At 30.9% G+C, this 14,876-nt stretch overlaps 1 long non-coding RNA gene across 1 annotated transcript in view; it reads right to left on the bottom strand.

Annotated features, from left to right (window-relative positions):
- The window catches only part of LOC118190127 (uncharacterized), a 93,340-nt gene extending 78,770 nt beyond the window's left edge, over nucleotides 1–14,570 (bottom strand). Inside the window, exon 1 of the long non-coding RNA XR_004758364.2 lies at nucleotides 14,414–14,570. This is a non-coding gene — a long non-coding RNA (uncharacterized LOC118190127). The remainder of the gene's footprint in view (nucleotides 1–14,413) is intronic.
- Between the last annotated feature and the right edge of the window lie 306 nt (nucleotides 14,571–14,876).

The raw sequence follows: 14,876 nt of genomic DNA, 5'->3' as shown, positions 1-14,876 counted from the left end.
GTATGTCCGTGTAAGTGTTTTTCTGACTGAATATTTAGTTCAGAAATTTATTTTTAGAGTGTAACAGTAAATATTTCTACTCGCAAGTGATTTTAAAGTACTTGACATTAAATTCTTAAAACTTTCTAACTGCATTATGGTAAAAAGAATGAGTCCCTGTGAACTGGAGATGAAACGCATGAGAGATTTATTAGAAATATTTGAAAGTGATGAAGATTGAATTTCGGAAACTAAAGATGAAACTAAGAATACTTTCTACAATGTTTTGAATTCGAAAAAGATAAAACATTAATTCCTGATGTTCCTAAAAAAAGGAAAAAAGGAAAGGAAAAAAAGGTTCCTAAAAAAGGAAAAACTGTTCTTATGCTTTCAACATTATATAAGGATCATACTATAGATGATACTATTGGAGAAAATAAAACGTCAGGAAATATATGTTTTAATAATATGACTAAAGGAGCAGTGGATATGGGGGATGAAATGTCAGCCAATTATTCAATTGCCAGAATAACAAGAAGGTGGCCAATGGTAATTTTCTTTCCTGCACTGAATGTTGCTGTAACAAATGCTTGAACTATATTATATTCAACTGCCAATCCACCAACAAGAAACAGAAGTCTGCTTTTTAAAGACTTAGCATTACAATTAATGAAAAAAAGTATTGAACAAAGATCAGAGATTAATATTTTTCTAAGAAATTGACGTACTGCATGCAAAACAAAAGCAGAAGTTTCGATAAAGAATTGAAACGAATACATGAAATTCAAAACAATTAAGTATGAAAGATGTGTTAAATTTTTTGCCCTCGCGCCAAGGACAGAAGAACGTGAATACAATGTGTAAAATGTGAAAACATTCTGTGCCAAGAACACACGAATGTATTTCGTTCAAAGTGTGAAGAAATAAAATAAGCATGGTGTATTAGAGATGCAATGAAACTTAGAGGCATGATGTTTATTATTTTCATTTATGTTAATTTTTATTAATTTAATTTTATAAGATTATTTCGGAAATTAATTTTTTGAAACCCAGTTATTATTCACTTATTTATAATACACGAGAACAAAAAAAAAAAAAAAAAAAAAAAAAAAAAAAAAAACAGTTTTAAAACTAAATAATACTATTTTTATTGTATTTTAAATATTGGGGTATATGATACCCCACGCGCCCACTCTAGTAACTTTTCTTGGTGCGACTTCCGCCGGGTTAAATTCATCACTAATATGTCAATAGCTCTAGTGTATTTTATTTTGATAGGAATATATTTGTGACCATATTGTAAGAATTCATTCTTGTCAGTTATACTTATTCAAAATGTGATATTTATATTCATTGTATAAAACTGCCTACAAAATTCATGAAAAAAGAGAGATATTTAAAGATATTATAATAAAAAAGAATCAAGTTCTTTTTTTCGTATAACCTAATATAAATTATGTCTTTTAGATTTGAAAATTTGCGTTCATTAAAATTTTGCCTTAAGCATATTTGATCTTATTTCGCAAAAACTTCATTTGAAATTACAATTGCAATTCACTTCTCTTGCATTTCCTCGCAAAATTAATTCATACATACCGTTATTGATTTAACTCGGAAAAATTCTCTGATTCATATAATTCTAGAAGAATCACCTTTATATACTGTACGTATCATGTTATGTACACATTTTATTAAATTTCAAGATAATAGTATGTACTATGCATGTACTCATAACTTACGCATGGGAATCGTATGGATGACTACTGCAGTTACCATTGAATAAATTACTGAAATTATGCACAATGTGTGGCATCTTGATAACGCTTGCGAAAACTTTATTGCCTCGTATTTGTTTCTCCTTTTTTATATCATTTACCCCGTGAAGTTGCAGAAGACAGAATTTACGCAGAGTCTACTATTTCTAAGAGGTCGATTTAAATAACGAACATTGGACATTAGGTATAAATAGATGTGCTAACATTACTGGAATCTATATTTCGAAGAAAGGAGACAAAAATATTAATTTCAATGATATTAGCTTCCCTTATATAAAAAGTCACCTATTTCTGTTCACGCGTTTTGTTGTTGTCATAAGTAAAAAAAATAAATGTTAAATAATATGTTGAGAAATCTGCGGAAGGAAGCTATGTGTAGACATATGCGAACAAATACGTTACTTTTTTTCTTTATCAGGTATTTCATCACCAATAAATCGGATTTTAAAAGACAAAAAATTACATTTTTCTACTGCAGTAAAGAACATTTATATTTTTACGGAATAACTATGAAACTCTTATCACGTCATAGAACATAAAATTTAGAATTTTAACGATGCGTTAAGCTGAGTTCAAAAGAGTAGTTTCAGTAGCGACCCTAAGTTTCTGTTGTATCTAAATAGCTAATTATTTTCTCACCGCAATAAAATATAATTCAGTTAATAGGTTAATAAAAATTTGCAGAAATGTACTGACTATCTGAAATAAATGTCAATTATCGTCTACTAAACCTGTCAAAATTGTGTTTAAAAGCAACCGGACAATAAAAAAGACAAATCACAATACATGAGATAAGGCAAAGTCTCAACAACTAGAGCTCTTTCTCTCCCATACACAGATACGTTTATTTTGAAGTTCATAAGAATCAAAGCTTTTATCTGTGTTGTCAATAAATCGTTTTCTAAGTTGTCTAAATTGTCGGGCAGTGTTAAAGGATATGTCTTAAGTATTGACAACAAAAATGTTAGTAAAACATTTCAAGCGCTATAAGAATGAAGATTGCAAAGAAAAAATCTAAATGTAATAATTAAATTAAATTGATTACATTTCTAAACCTTTGTATTAAGTACAAATTCTTATTTTGGAATGAACAGCTTTGGGTGCCTTCAAAGGTTAAATTATAATTATTTGAAATTCATGAATGAAATAAATTATTTTTGTTCGTTGAGGAAATTTTAATTTCATTACCTAAACAATCACTATCGTTTAGCCATCACTGAAGGGAAATAAGTTTATATTAATTTCTTTTTTCTTTCTCCTAATTTTATTAATTAGCATTTAAAAGTAAAATACTTAGAACTGAGCAATAAATGTATATCCTTTTGTATTCGACAAACAAAATCGCACCTGAAAATTTAGGTAATAGTAATAAATTAAATAAATACTTAGAACTGAGCAAATAAGTGTAATATAAGCAATAAGTGTTGTCGAATACAAAATGATATACACATATTCCTAGCAGAATGTGTATATAATTTTATATTCGACAAAATTTTAAACAATTTCGTACCTGAAAACTTAGGTAATAATACAGCTTATATTGCAAATTTAAACACTACTGTTAATTGCGATTGCATCTTTATTATATACATTAAAAATGAGGCCCACCAGCGGCCGAGCGGTAAAGTCGCTGAACACTGGTAGTTCGGTCCGAGGTTCGAATCCCGCGAACGGGCTGGCTGCATGGGTGTTTTCGTGGTTTTCCCCATGTGTAACGTATATACGAGTCAGTTTCCCTTAGAAAGTCCTCCACGAAAGGCATCCCTCCTCTTAGGCAGATAGCGCTAGTGTGCTTTGCCATAATTAAATACACCACACCACACCATTAAAAATGATAACACCATTGTTAAATGCAAGTTTACATTAAAATGATAATACCATTGTTAAATGCAAGTTCACATTAAAAATGATAAACACTACTGTTTTTAAAAGTATGAAAAATTTGCTTACACCCATGGCTATGCAAAACTAAATTGATTTGCTTCTAAAATAATCCTTACTGTTAAAAATATTAAAGCTCTATTTAAATTCATATAAGGGACTTCAAATACTATTTGCTTCTCTGATTATCGCTTCCATGAACCAGAGATGTAAAGAAAAATTCCAGTATTTCGAAAGCTCATTTTGAGAGATGATCAAATCATGTTCTACAGATAGCTTCATTTGCATATAAAACTCACAAAATGTCTGTTGCTTCACAAACGAGTATTTTCGCAGCATTAAATCGTGTGTGAAATTAAATTCGAAATGAAATTTCCACCGGCTTCAGCCATCTTGCGGAACGTTGAGTAGAATTAAATCAACTCTTTCACTGGAGTGCACTGACTGCATAAGTATTACAATTAAATCTGCATTGAAAGTACCGCATGAAAGGAATATACGAGACTGAATAATGGATGCTTTCATGTAATATTAATAAGGTAGAATATTGAAAACTTAACTGCTTCTATGGATTAAGAAATAACAGGTACGCCTTTAATATTTATTGAATCTAGTAAACCTAATGTTCTAGTGAACAGTTTGAAACTTAAATATATATTTTGCGAAAACAGTAAACTTTTATAATTTTTGGAAAATAATTACTGGCATCATTTTTTACATACAAAAGGAATTGAGCTTTGCTAAATCGGAAATAATAACATCCCAAGTAAATGTAAGTATAAACAAACGTTATTAGATATATTAACAATAGAAAGTTTACTGTAAAAATATATTTTACTATAAAATTTATATTTTATTATAAAAAGCTCTTCCTTCAGCTGCTAATAATGGAAAGGCAAGTAACTCAATTGAAATCTGCAAATTTTCGAGAACTTACTGGTAACTAGATTTCATGGAGGATATCCATATCCAAAAATCTCTCTCTACTTTTGCCTTCTTTGCAGTGGAAAACGTCTGCAATGTAGAGCAGCTGAAAACGCTTCCATGATATAAAATGAAAGCCAAATAATAGTGCTATACTATGTTATTTAAAGAAAGTTCTAATAGGATGATTTCAATGATTTATCTATATTTTACAAAATTAGTTTGAAATAATCATTCTTTTAATTGCTGTATCCTTAATTATATATCACGAGATAACACAGTAAGATATTATATATATATTTCGGAACACAAACTGGTGTTCAAGACATCGGCAGATTTTTTTAAATTAAGATCCTAAAAGTTTGGAAATAAAATATAAATGAGGAAACATATTTTAACATACGCACATTTTACATGCATAAAATATTCTGCTATTTGTGCTAGGGATTCCAGATTCCTCCCATTTTTGGCGTAGCGATAGTACACTGACTACTAATAACTATTTGGACACCTGTCATAGAAAAGAAAAACTAACTTTATTCAAAATCAATAGTTGGTAGAGCCTCTATGAGAGGTATTTACAGCGTGGACCCTCCGAGGCATATTTTTCACAAGTCTTTGTATGACAGCTAGTGGTATTTTTTTCCACTCGACTTGGAGAAGACATAGAAGTTACTTCACCGATTTTGCAAGGATAGTGCAGCCCTGAATTCGCCAATGCAACTCGTCCCAGAGGTTCTAGATAGGGTTCAGGTCTGGACTCTGGGCAGGCCAGTCCATTCGATGAACTCCATTGGCACCATACCAAGCCTTGGTTAACGTCGAAACATGACAACTCTCATTGTCGTCCTGAAAGTAACAGTGGCCAAACCCGTAAAACTTCCACAACGTAGAAAGCACATTGTCATCCAAAATAGTGCGGTAGGCATCGGAGATGAGCTTACCATGAATGTGGACCAAGGGTCCCAGCCCATACCAAGAGAAACACCCCAGACCATAATTCCACCTTCGCCGAACTTGACTGTTGGCACAATGCATTCTGGCAGGAGACGTTCTCCAGATAGACGCCAGACCCATACCCTGCCATCCGAACGGTAAAGGGTGAACCTTGATTCGTCACTCCAAAGAACCCGTTTCCACTGATCTACGATCCAATTTCGATGTGCTTTGCACCACATTAACCGAGCAGCGCGGTTGGACTTTGTGATCAAAGGCTTATGGGCAGCAGCACGACCATGAAAACCAAGCAGATATGCCTCCTTACGGTTGGTATTCATTGAAACAATACTCCCGGATGCCTGTTGAAACTCCTCGCGGATGAGGGCTATCGGTTGGGTGCGGTTCTTCCGAATTTCTCTGAACAGCACTCGTCGTCGGTCTCTATCCCCAGTTTCGTTGGTCTGCCGACTCGGGGCACATTCCGACAATCACCCCTCACCTTCCACTTCTTAATCACATAGGCCACTGTCGATATTGGGTACTTCAGATCGCTAGATATGTCCCTTAAGAATCGGCCACATTTGTGATACCCAATAATTATACCTTTCTCGAAATCAGAGGGCTCCGAACTGCGAGGCATCTTGCATGCGACTAAAGCCGATGCTGTTTCCTACACGATATATACCGGCGGAGTCCGTGGCGTACCTTGGGACAGCAGATATCGTCATTTGCATAGATGTCCAAATACTTATTGGTAGTCAGTGTATAAATTTGCTTTAACTGATTTGTCTAATCCTTGTGAGATTAAGTCTGTCATTAAAAGTTTATCCAGACGAAGGCCAAAGTACAGCTGTTATCAATTACAGATTGTACTACTGTAAAACAAACACAATGTGATATCTAAATGAAAAATTTGGCAAATTTGTTTTTTAAATTAAATATTTTCAATTGTCAATAAAAAAACTTAGAATGTCATGAGAATCAAAAAATTAATCTGTAATTGTATATCGGTTCCAGTCTAACTCTTGGAACAATTTTAAATTAAACGATTACTAATCAGTTTTAGAACTAGTTAAACCAACCAGTTCTGAAATCATAAATTTCAAGCACATTGCTCAATATACCAATAATGAATAATGCAACAAACTTTATAACTATTGCATTACAAATTAACCCACTTGGAGAATTTTTCACTTACTTAATGTAATTAAGAAATAATTACTTTCATCAGTTTATCCCTCAAGCAAAAGCATTTCAATGAATATTTGCTTGAAGAAGTGATAACGATTTCCCTTTTTCATGAAAGTTAAATTCGTGTAGCGAAAAGCGCAACGCCATGTTTTTTTGGATGTTAAAAATTATATGGGTGGTGGTCCTATGAATGAGTGATAAAAAATATTTAAAAAGATCGGTCAGGTACCTAGGATGGAAAAGATGGAAGAAAAGAACGTTGGTGAAGTATATGCCTCGCTCATATATGCCCAATATATTTATATTAATAGTATAATATATCTATACATAAAATATTAAAAATAAAAAATTACTTAAATTGGACTTTCAAACATTATCTCTACAATTGTTACAAGGATTTTCATAGAATAATTATTTAGGTAAGTTGTATTAAATCTAAACAGGTAAAGAATGAACTAAACCGTTGGGATTTAATCAGATTATAAACAATAATTAAGTAAAGTTTGGAGTATATATTAAATTGATCTGTACTTACTCTGACACTTAATAACGCTAAAATATAGAAAATACAGAATACAATTATTTAAATAAAATAAGGAAAAAGTTTTATTATCATTGTCATATTCGAAAGTTTTCGAGAGTTTGATGCTTTCTTCACCTAGATATTATTGCCTTTTCTGTCAGTATCAGTTATGGTTTCTCGTCTCCAATTAAATCAACTAAATTAAAAACGCCACCTCTAATTAACTAATTTGCTAATACAATGGTAAATAAACTGTAATATTCAAAGAGAAATTCAATGAATCAGACTTTCATAAAGTATATAAAAATATGACTAAACTCCCGAAAAGAAATTCTATGCATTAAATTCTATTACAGTGATAAAAATATTGGAAATATTTACAATCTGTTATAAATTAACTTGAACTTTCATCTAATTCAATCTATTTTCCGTCAATATACAAAAGGAATAGATGAAATGGCCAAGAAAATTAGTACTTTCTTCCAAGCTGAAAAGTCAAAATAAATAAATAAATAAAATAAAAACTGTACGTTACAAATGGTTGGTTGAAGATGAAAGAATACAAACTCGTGTTACTATTGGCAATTTTTAATCCGTCAAGAAATTTTGGTGAAAGAAGCCAAATACTTTAAAGGAGAACTATAATTTGCAAATGTAATAAGTAATTAAATTCTGGGAAATCTAGGAAAATAAAAATAAAGAATTTTAGAGCAGCGTAACAATCTTCATGATTTTTCATCTACAAAAGCGATTTTTCAGAATTTGAAATTGGCCATTTTTTAGTCAAAGGAAGCCCCAACGAAACATCAGTAGAAAAATAAGTAAACAAATTTACAGAAAATACAAAATTTTACTTTTATACAAAAAAAAAAAAAAAAAAAAAAAAAAAAATCTTTTTTATCTATTTGCATCATTTCCTTCTGCTAGGTTTAAAAATGGGCTAAATTATACAATACAATTCATAGTTCGTAGAGTACTCCAGCTTTTCCAGTGAAGATTCTTACCTCTCGAAAAAGTTTGAATCTATCAACGATAATACAACTTTTTCCAAATTATACTTATAATTTGTATATTGTGTGTTCTTTTATATATTTACTTATTACTTTTATGTCCAGGTTAATTTCATAGATTCTACTATACTTAATTATTTTTAGTAATTTGAATAAATTACAAATGTTTCATTTTTTGCCTGCTATAATTTAATTTGATTAAATTGTTATTGTTTTATTGTTACTATCATTATTATTACATAATTACATTATTAATTTAGGTTAAAGTACATAAAAGATTGACGTACAGCATTTGTTTGCTTGTAATGGCAATTTTTATAACTGGGAAACAAATAGGTAAAATACTAGTGTGCCTAAAAGTTTTGTACATATTATATTCTTTAATTACCTTTTTCGTTTACAAGGTCTTAAGCGAATTAAAACAAAAATTATCTTTCAGGAATTCAAAATATTTTAAATATAATGTTCAGATTGTGGACTGTCAAGAAACCATTAAGCATTTTATTTGAAAGCAGAAGACGCGAAAAATGTATAATGCTCTCGTTGGTGTTTTGAATTCCAGAACTTTCCATTGCTATCCAGACGTGCGTTTTAGTCACACCAACAAGCCACGTGGTAAGGAGAGAGACACTTCCTTATGGGCTATGGCAAAGGTAGTATGTCTCTTCAAATAATAAGGTATTTTTATTTCCCCGAAGATATATAGATGAATCCAATTTCAATATTTTTCATCAGAATAGGGCACTAGTGTACATTTCATCGAATGCATAATAGATAAAAGACATAATACGCCATAGTGTTCGCCTTGAAAGTTTCAAATAAAGTCATGAATTTATGTTCTGTAGTGCATATATGTAACTTACAGCAGGAAATTTGAGTAGTGGTTTGTTGGTACACTAGTTTTGCTTTTCATCTCGCCCGCATACTGTAGTTCAGTTTTGATTAAACTTTTGCTAATTCTTTGACTATTTTCATTGAACAAAAGGAAACACTACTTTTTAAATTCCACTATAAATATTAAATTAAAGGGATACATTTTAATAAATTTACCATAATTCATAATACTTGGAAAAACTTAAACAAATAATTAACAATGTATCTCTTATAGTATAATGAAGCTACCCTTTATTCTCACATAAACGTGCTGCGAAAAAGCCAGATATGTTTTTCAGAATGCATTTCTCCATCAAAATATTTTGTCAGCGACTCCTTTATTTTCCTTTTAAAATATATATATATATATATATATATCAGATAGAAACTTTTTTAGACTGCTCAACAACAAATTGAAGTTTCCAAAACTGCTGACTTTATGCCAAGCTTCATAATATGAAACTCAGACCCAACTGATCTGTCCAAATGCCTGCTCTTCTCGGAGACAGACATTCCAGTTAGAAAATTGGAACATTTTTCAAGGGGCGTTACGGAAAGAAACATATTTCAACAACGCCGGTGGAAAGATGTCACAGTCTGCAAATTTTTATTTCTTCCATCTCTTATCTTAGCTTCGAAGATCCGCAGAAAGAAGAAGATAAGAATTTAGAAACTATTTTTTACAGACTTCCTGAGTCATTTCTTTTCTTCAGACTGCTCCAATTATAAAGTAATAATGAAGTAATAAGAATAATTGAATGTAATGTCTATGCCTAGAAGTACTATTTCATTAACATGCCTACTAAAATTAAAATTTATTTAAAATGTCATTTTATGCTCAACCATTTTATGTATTGTCGAACTAGATAGTATATAACGAAGATAACAGAATGGAAGTTATAGTTTAAAAGAATGGACTTTAAAAGTGTAATTTAAAAATATATATATATTATTGAGATTATCTTATTAAATGCGGATTGTATCCCATCCAAAGAGAGAAATATTTCATTTACTCAAATTTGTGAGAATCATTCTTATAATTTTTGAAGTAGCTGTCGTTCGGAACTTTGTTATATGAACTACTTTAACTAGTTTAGAAACTAAATGACCTATTTTTTAATAAAAATAATTTTACAATTAACAGAATTATTTACATTAAAGTAATTTTAAATTACTTACAGAACATGGAAATTTTCAACTTAAGTAAATACTACTATGGTCACATACTTCGTTGATGATTTAAAATAAGCCTTTCATAACTTACTATTTAAAAGATTAAATCTGACAATTAACGTCAGTATTATCAAATGAATAATAAATGGGAAGGTATTTGATTATATATGAGAAAGAACTTATATTAGTATAATTACTTTCTTTTTTAAATAGCCAATTTTTCTGTACAGATATTTTTCAGATGTACAGATATTTCTGTACAGATTATTTATCTGATTAGCTGTGTTACTGATAACTTTACTTGGTAAGATGGTAAGCTAATTAATTACTTTAATGGTCGTATTTTTATATTCTCTTCTTATGTCAAAGTATTTAATATTATTGCATCGAACTATTCATAGATCAACAAAATGTATTTCTTGTTGATTTGCATTTGTTTTATGAAATTTTAAGCTAGAAGGATATGTGTGAAATTTCTCAAGATATACAACATTATTGAAAGTAATAATCTCTTCTATGTACCCGTAGGTATTTGCAAATAGATTTAAATTTTTATTGTTCAAAGATTACAGAAACTGATAATTGCTACTGATAATAAATAGTAAGTATTGGTTATTTATGTTACTAAAAGCACGTTCGCAATAAATTTAACATCTCGCCCTGATTATTTTCTGGATTTTCCCTTCTATTCCGATAACGACTGTTGAAACTGACACGCACGTTTCCTTTACCTATGTATTTTTCCCAAATGAAAAATAAAACCTAAATAATTATATAAAATGTTTTCAGCATATATCTAAAGCACTAGAATAACGTATTTTTCAGAAGAATCCCTTCAGTGACGGCCACGAAAATGTATTGTACCGGTTTGGTTTATTTGATTATGGGAAAGCACGAAAGAGATATTTGCCTAAGGGAAAGGATGCCTACGTGGAGAAATTTCTATGCTAAATTGCCTCCTATTTACGTTTCACATGGAAAGAAACCACGAAAACTCTCATACAGACAGCCCAATCACGTAGATTCGAAGATAAAGTACCAGCTACTTTTCATTTTGTCGGAATACATCGCGAAGTATGGAAGCTACTGATTGCAGATCTAGGGATAGTTAAAACAGAAAACAAAGGAAAATATATTTCTTATCAGCCCAAAGGGCGTTATCCCAGAAGGACAGTTAATTTCGTTTTCGCATTTTGCGTCCAACCTTTGAAAATCTGAGACACTTTTCAAATTGTTGGCACCAAATTTTATCGCCCTGTATTATATTTAAAGAAATTAAATAATGAAGAACCTGCATAAATGTATGTATGTTCCTCTCATAGTGATAAAACAACTATACCTAGAGCCATCAAATCTTGAAGAATGTAGTCTTCACCCGAATATGGATACCTGGAAACCTAAATTTGGAATTTGAAACTGGTTTTATTATCTATTTCGTATTTTGTAAAGCATTTGTGAATTTTTGATTAAGAAACTCAACGGTTTCAAAGCGAGTGATGGCACACTGTATGAAAAAAAAAAAAAAAATGATCTCCAATGCGCGAGACTGTCTATCGAAAATTCTAATGACATGTTCCTTTCAAATTATTTTGTGATCTTGCTGTTGAACTGAATTTTATGGTTTAAGTGCAAATAAAATTATATTCAATAACTAAAGGTAGCACATAAAATATTGAAAAACACTCCTTTGGACGTAATGTAAAATCTGAAAGCTTTCAGATTTTTTTAAGATGTTTTTATTTGACGAAAATAAGATAACTTCTGATCATTTTGTACTAGTAAACACTTTTTTCATTAACTACCGAAACAAGGTGCTTACAGGTAAGGTTATCCATGCATGTTTTAAATTAATAGAGATACTAATACCTTTAAAATACTGACATCATTTATAATGATAGCATTACATGTTGTGACATCAACGCAGTTGTCTGTCCCTTAGATCGATACAGAACATTGCACAATTTTACTTAAGAAATATTTTTTGTATAATATATAAATCGTACCAAATGTCCTATGCTTCCAGTTGGCAATAATCACCCTGAGTCACTTTAGGCATGAAGTATAAGTGTATAGGACAGTTAGGGAGGAAAGAATGTTTTTCTAGTTTACAACATAAATTTTGCAAAATATTTCAAATAAAATTGTTTCAGTATCTCGAGTTGCTGCTCATTATACGATTTGAACATGTTGTTGAGTTTATCTTCTTGTTGATACTTACAATGAAGAAAATTAAATAAGTCTCAAATAGATTCATTCAAAGGAATTATTTGAAATGAAATGACATATTTCCAATTCTATGGTTATTTAAATTGTTGATCTGATCATGAATTTCATGTGTTATAGGTGTCGGATCTATGTAGAACAGGAGTGAAATTATACACCTACAACATTATGAAATTTTTCTATAAGTATGTTCGAATTACGGACTCAGTCTTGAATTCGTATCTTATCCCTAGTGACCTCTTACTCACCATTGCATATTTTAATGATGAATTTGAAATACTTCTAAACAGAGATCTCCTAGTTTAACAAAAAGTACGTCTTCATCAATACCTATGTAATATCAGGAATTTTCGCGGTTGAGAGAAAGGAGGCCCACCAGCGGCCGAGAGGTAAAGTCGCTGAACACTGGTAGTTCGGTCTGAGGTTCGAATCCCGCGAGCGGGCTGGCTGCATGGGTGTTTTCATGGTTTTCCCTATGTGTAACGTGTATACGAGCCAGTTTCCCTTAGAAAGTCATCCACGAAGGCATTCCTCCCGTAGGCAGATAGCCCTAGTGTGCTTCGCCATAATTAAATACACCACACCACCACCACATGAGAGAAAGAAAACAAAAAAAAATACATCTGAAATATTTTAGATTATATATCATGTCGAAATGAGCTTTCTTGTCATTTACGCACACATATACACGTTTCTAGAGCACTAGGGCTAATGCCCCCTTGGACTAAAAATATTTCAAAACAGCATGTCTTTAAAATTTTCGATATACAGTACCACGTACTAAAGATAAAAATGTTTTTTCTCGTACAGTGTTGTCACTGCTCGTTTTGAAATAGTAAGTTTGTTAATCAAAATTTCGCTTTTGTTTTACACGATATGAAAGAGACGATAAAAAAAATTGCAAATTGCAAATTTGGGCTTTAAGATACTCTTGTTAAAATAGAGGATAACGTTATTCAAAATTTCATTATTCCAAATATTCTCTAATATTTGGTGGCAACAATTTGAAAAGTGATACAACGATTTCAGTCATTCAGCGCAAAATGCCGTTCCGAGAGTAATAGCCCGAACGTTTGCCCTAAAAATAGACAGATTACAGAGCAATTTAAGATGTCATAATTTATGTTAGGTTATTAATATATTCTTCAACAATATAACGACAAATATGAGTATGTTAACATCCCAGCCAAAAATAAAAGTGTGAATCATTGCCATTTAAACGCAAATGGAAACAAATTAATGTACTCTATTCCTCCAATTGCTTCTTTCCTGCTACACCTGAATTGAGTATAATTTATAACTAAATTAATGAGTAATTTAATTAAATAACAGCGTAAAAGAAATTCATCATACAAAGGCATACAAGGTAACTCCGCATAGATAATCACCATTATGAGCTCGCTACACAATATATGCATCTATGCTCCGAAAATGTAAATTACGCATTAGACCTACATTTTTCCTTGAAACGCAACGAAAAATTATTAATGTAGAACTGAGAAACGTGTGATAGATTAATTGAGGCCCATGAATCAAATTTAAACATTAAGTGCAACACTAGGATTCACTAAACATTACAACTAATTTAATCTTAAATTTTATGAAGTTTTCTTGTTAGCATTAAAACAACATTAAATCTTTGCTAATATTCTCCTTTAGAATTTTTAAATATGCTATTATTAAATTTTTAAACTTATTGATAAATTACTGCAGAATGTTTATCTGAAATATTCAGTTTCAGTTTACTTCGATGACAAACTAGTTGTGTTCAAGTCTAAATATCTGAGCAAAGTTTTCACTTAATTCTTAATATTTAGGTTACAACAGCAACACTATTAAAAAGATCAAAATAATAATTGCAAGATTTCAGGAAAATGAGAATTTGAAACGCCAAAATAAAATCAATAATGAAATGTACATACACAGTTTGTGAGAAAAAGATCAGCGCTTACAGCTTGAATCTTTTCCTGAAACTACGAAATCTGCTATTTTAACCGGATATTGCCGCTTTTATTTTGGCGTCTAAAGGCTAAGCATCCACAGATAGAGCAATTTAAAATCTTTCTTACTGACTTCTGTAATCTGATGATTTTCAGATTACCGTACCGAGATGTCTCATGTTTCGAAACTGAATTATCTCGGGCCAATAAACATACACCTACACTAAAATAGATAAGGGATATATAGAATGTAAGAATTTCGTTCGCCAACGCATTTTAATGTTATTTAGTTCTTTAACTTTTGAAATGATTTCCTTTCTTCCTTTTATTTTCTTACTAATAACTCCCTTAAAAGCTGGCTTGGAACCTTGCGTTCATATGACAAGAAACTATCAAATTCTGTCCTATTTAAATTTTGATATATATTATGTAAAATTATATTTCT

This window comes from Stegodyphus dumicola, chromosome 4 (genome assembly GCF_044657685.1).
Source record: "Stegodyphus dumicola isolate Sdum_Otavi_A_Nest chromosome 4, ASM4465768v1".
In the NCBI taxonomy this organism is placed as follows: domain Eukaryota; kingdom Metazoa; phylum Arthropoda; class Arachnida; order Araneae; family Eresidae; genus Stegodyphus; species Stegodyphus dumicola.
Note: the sequence above shows the minus strand (reverse complement) of the source record. Positions and strands in the feature narration are given on the sequence as shown.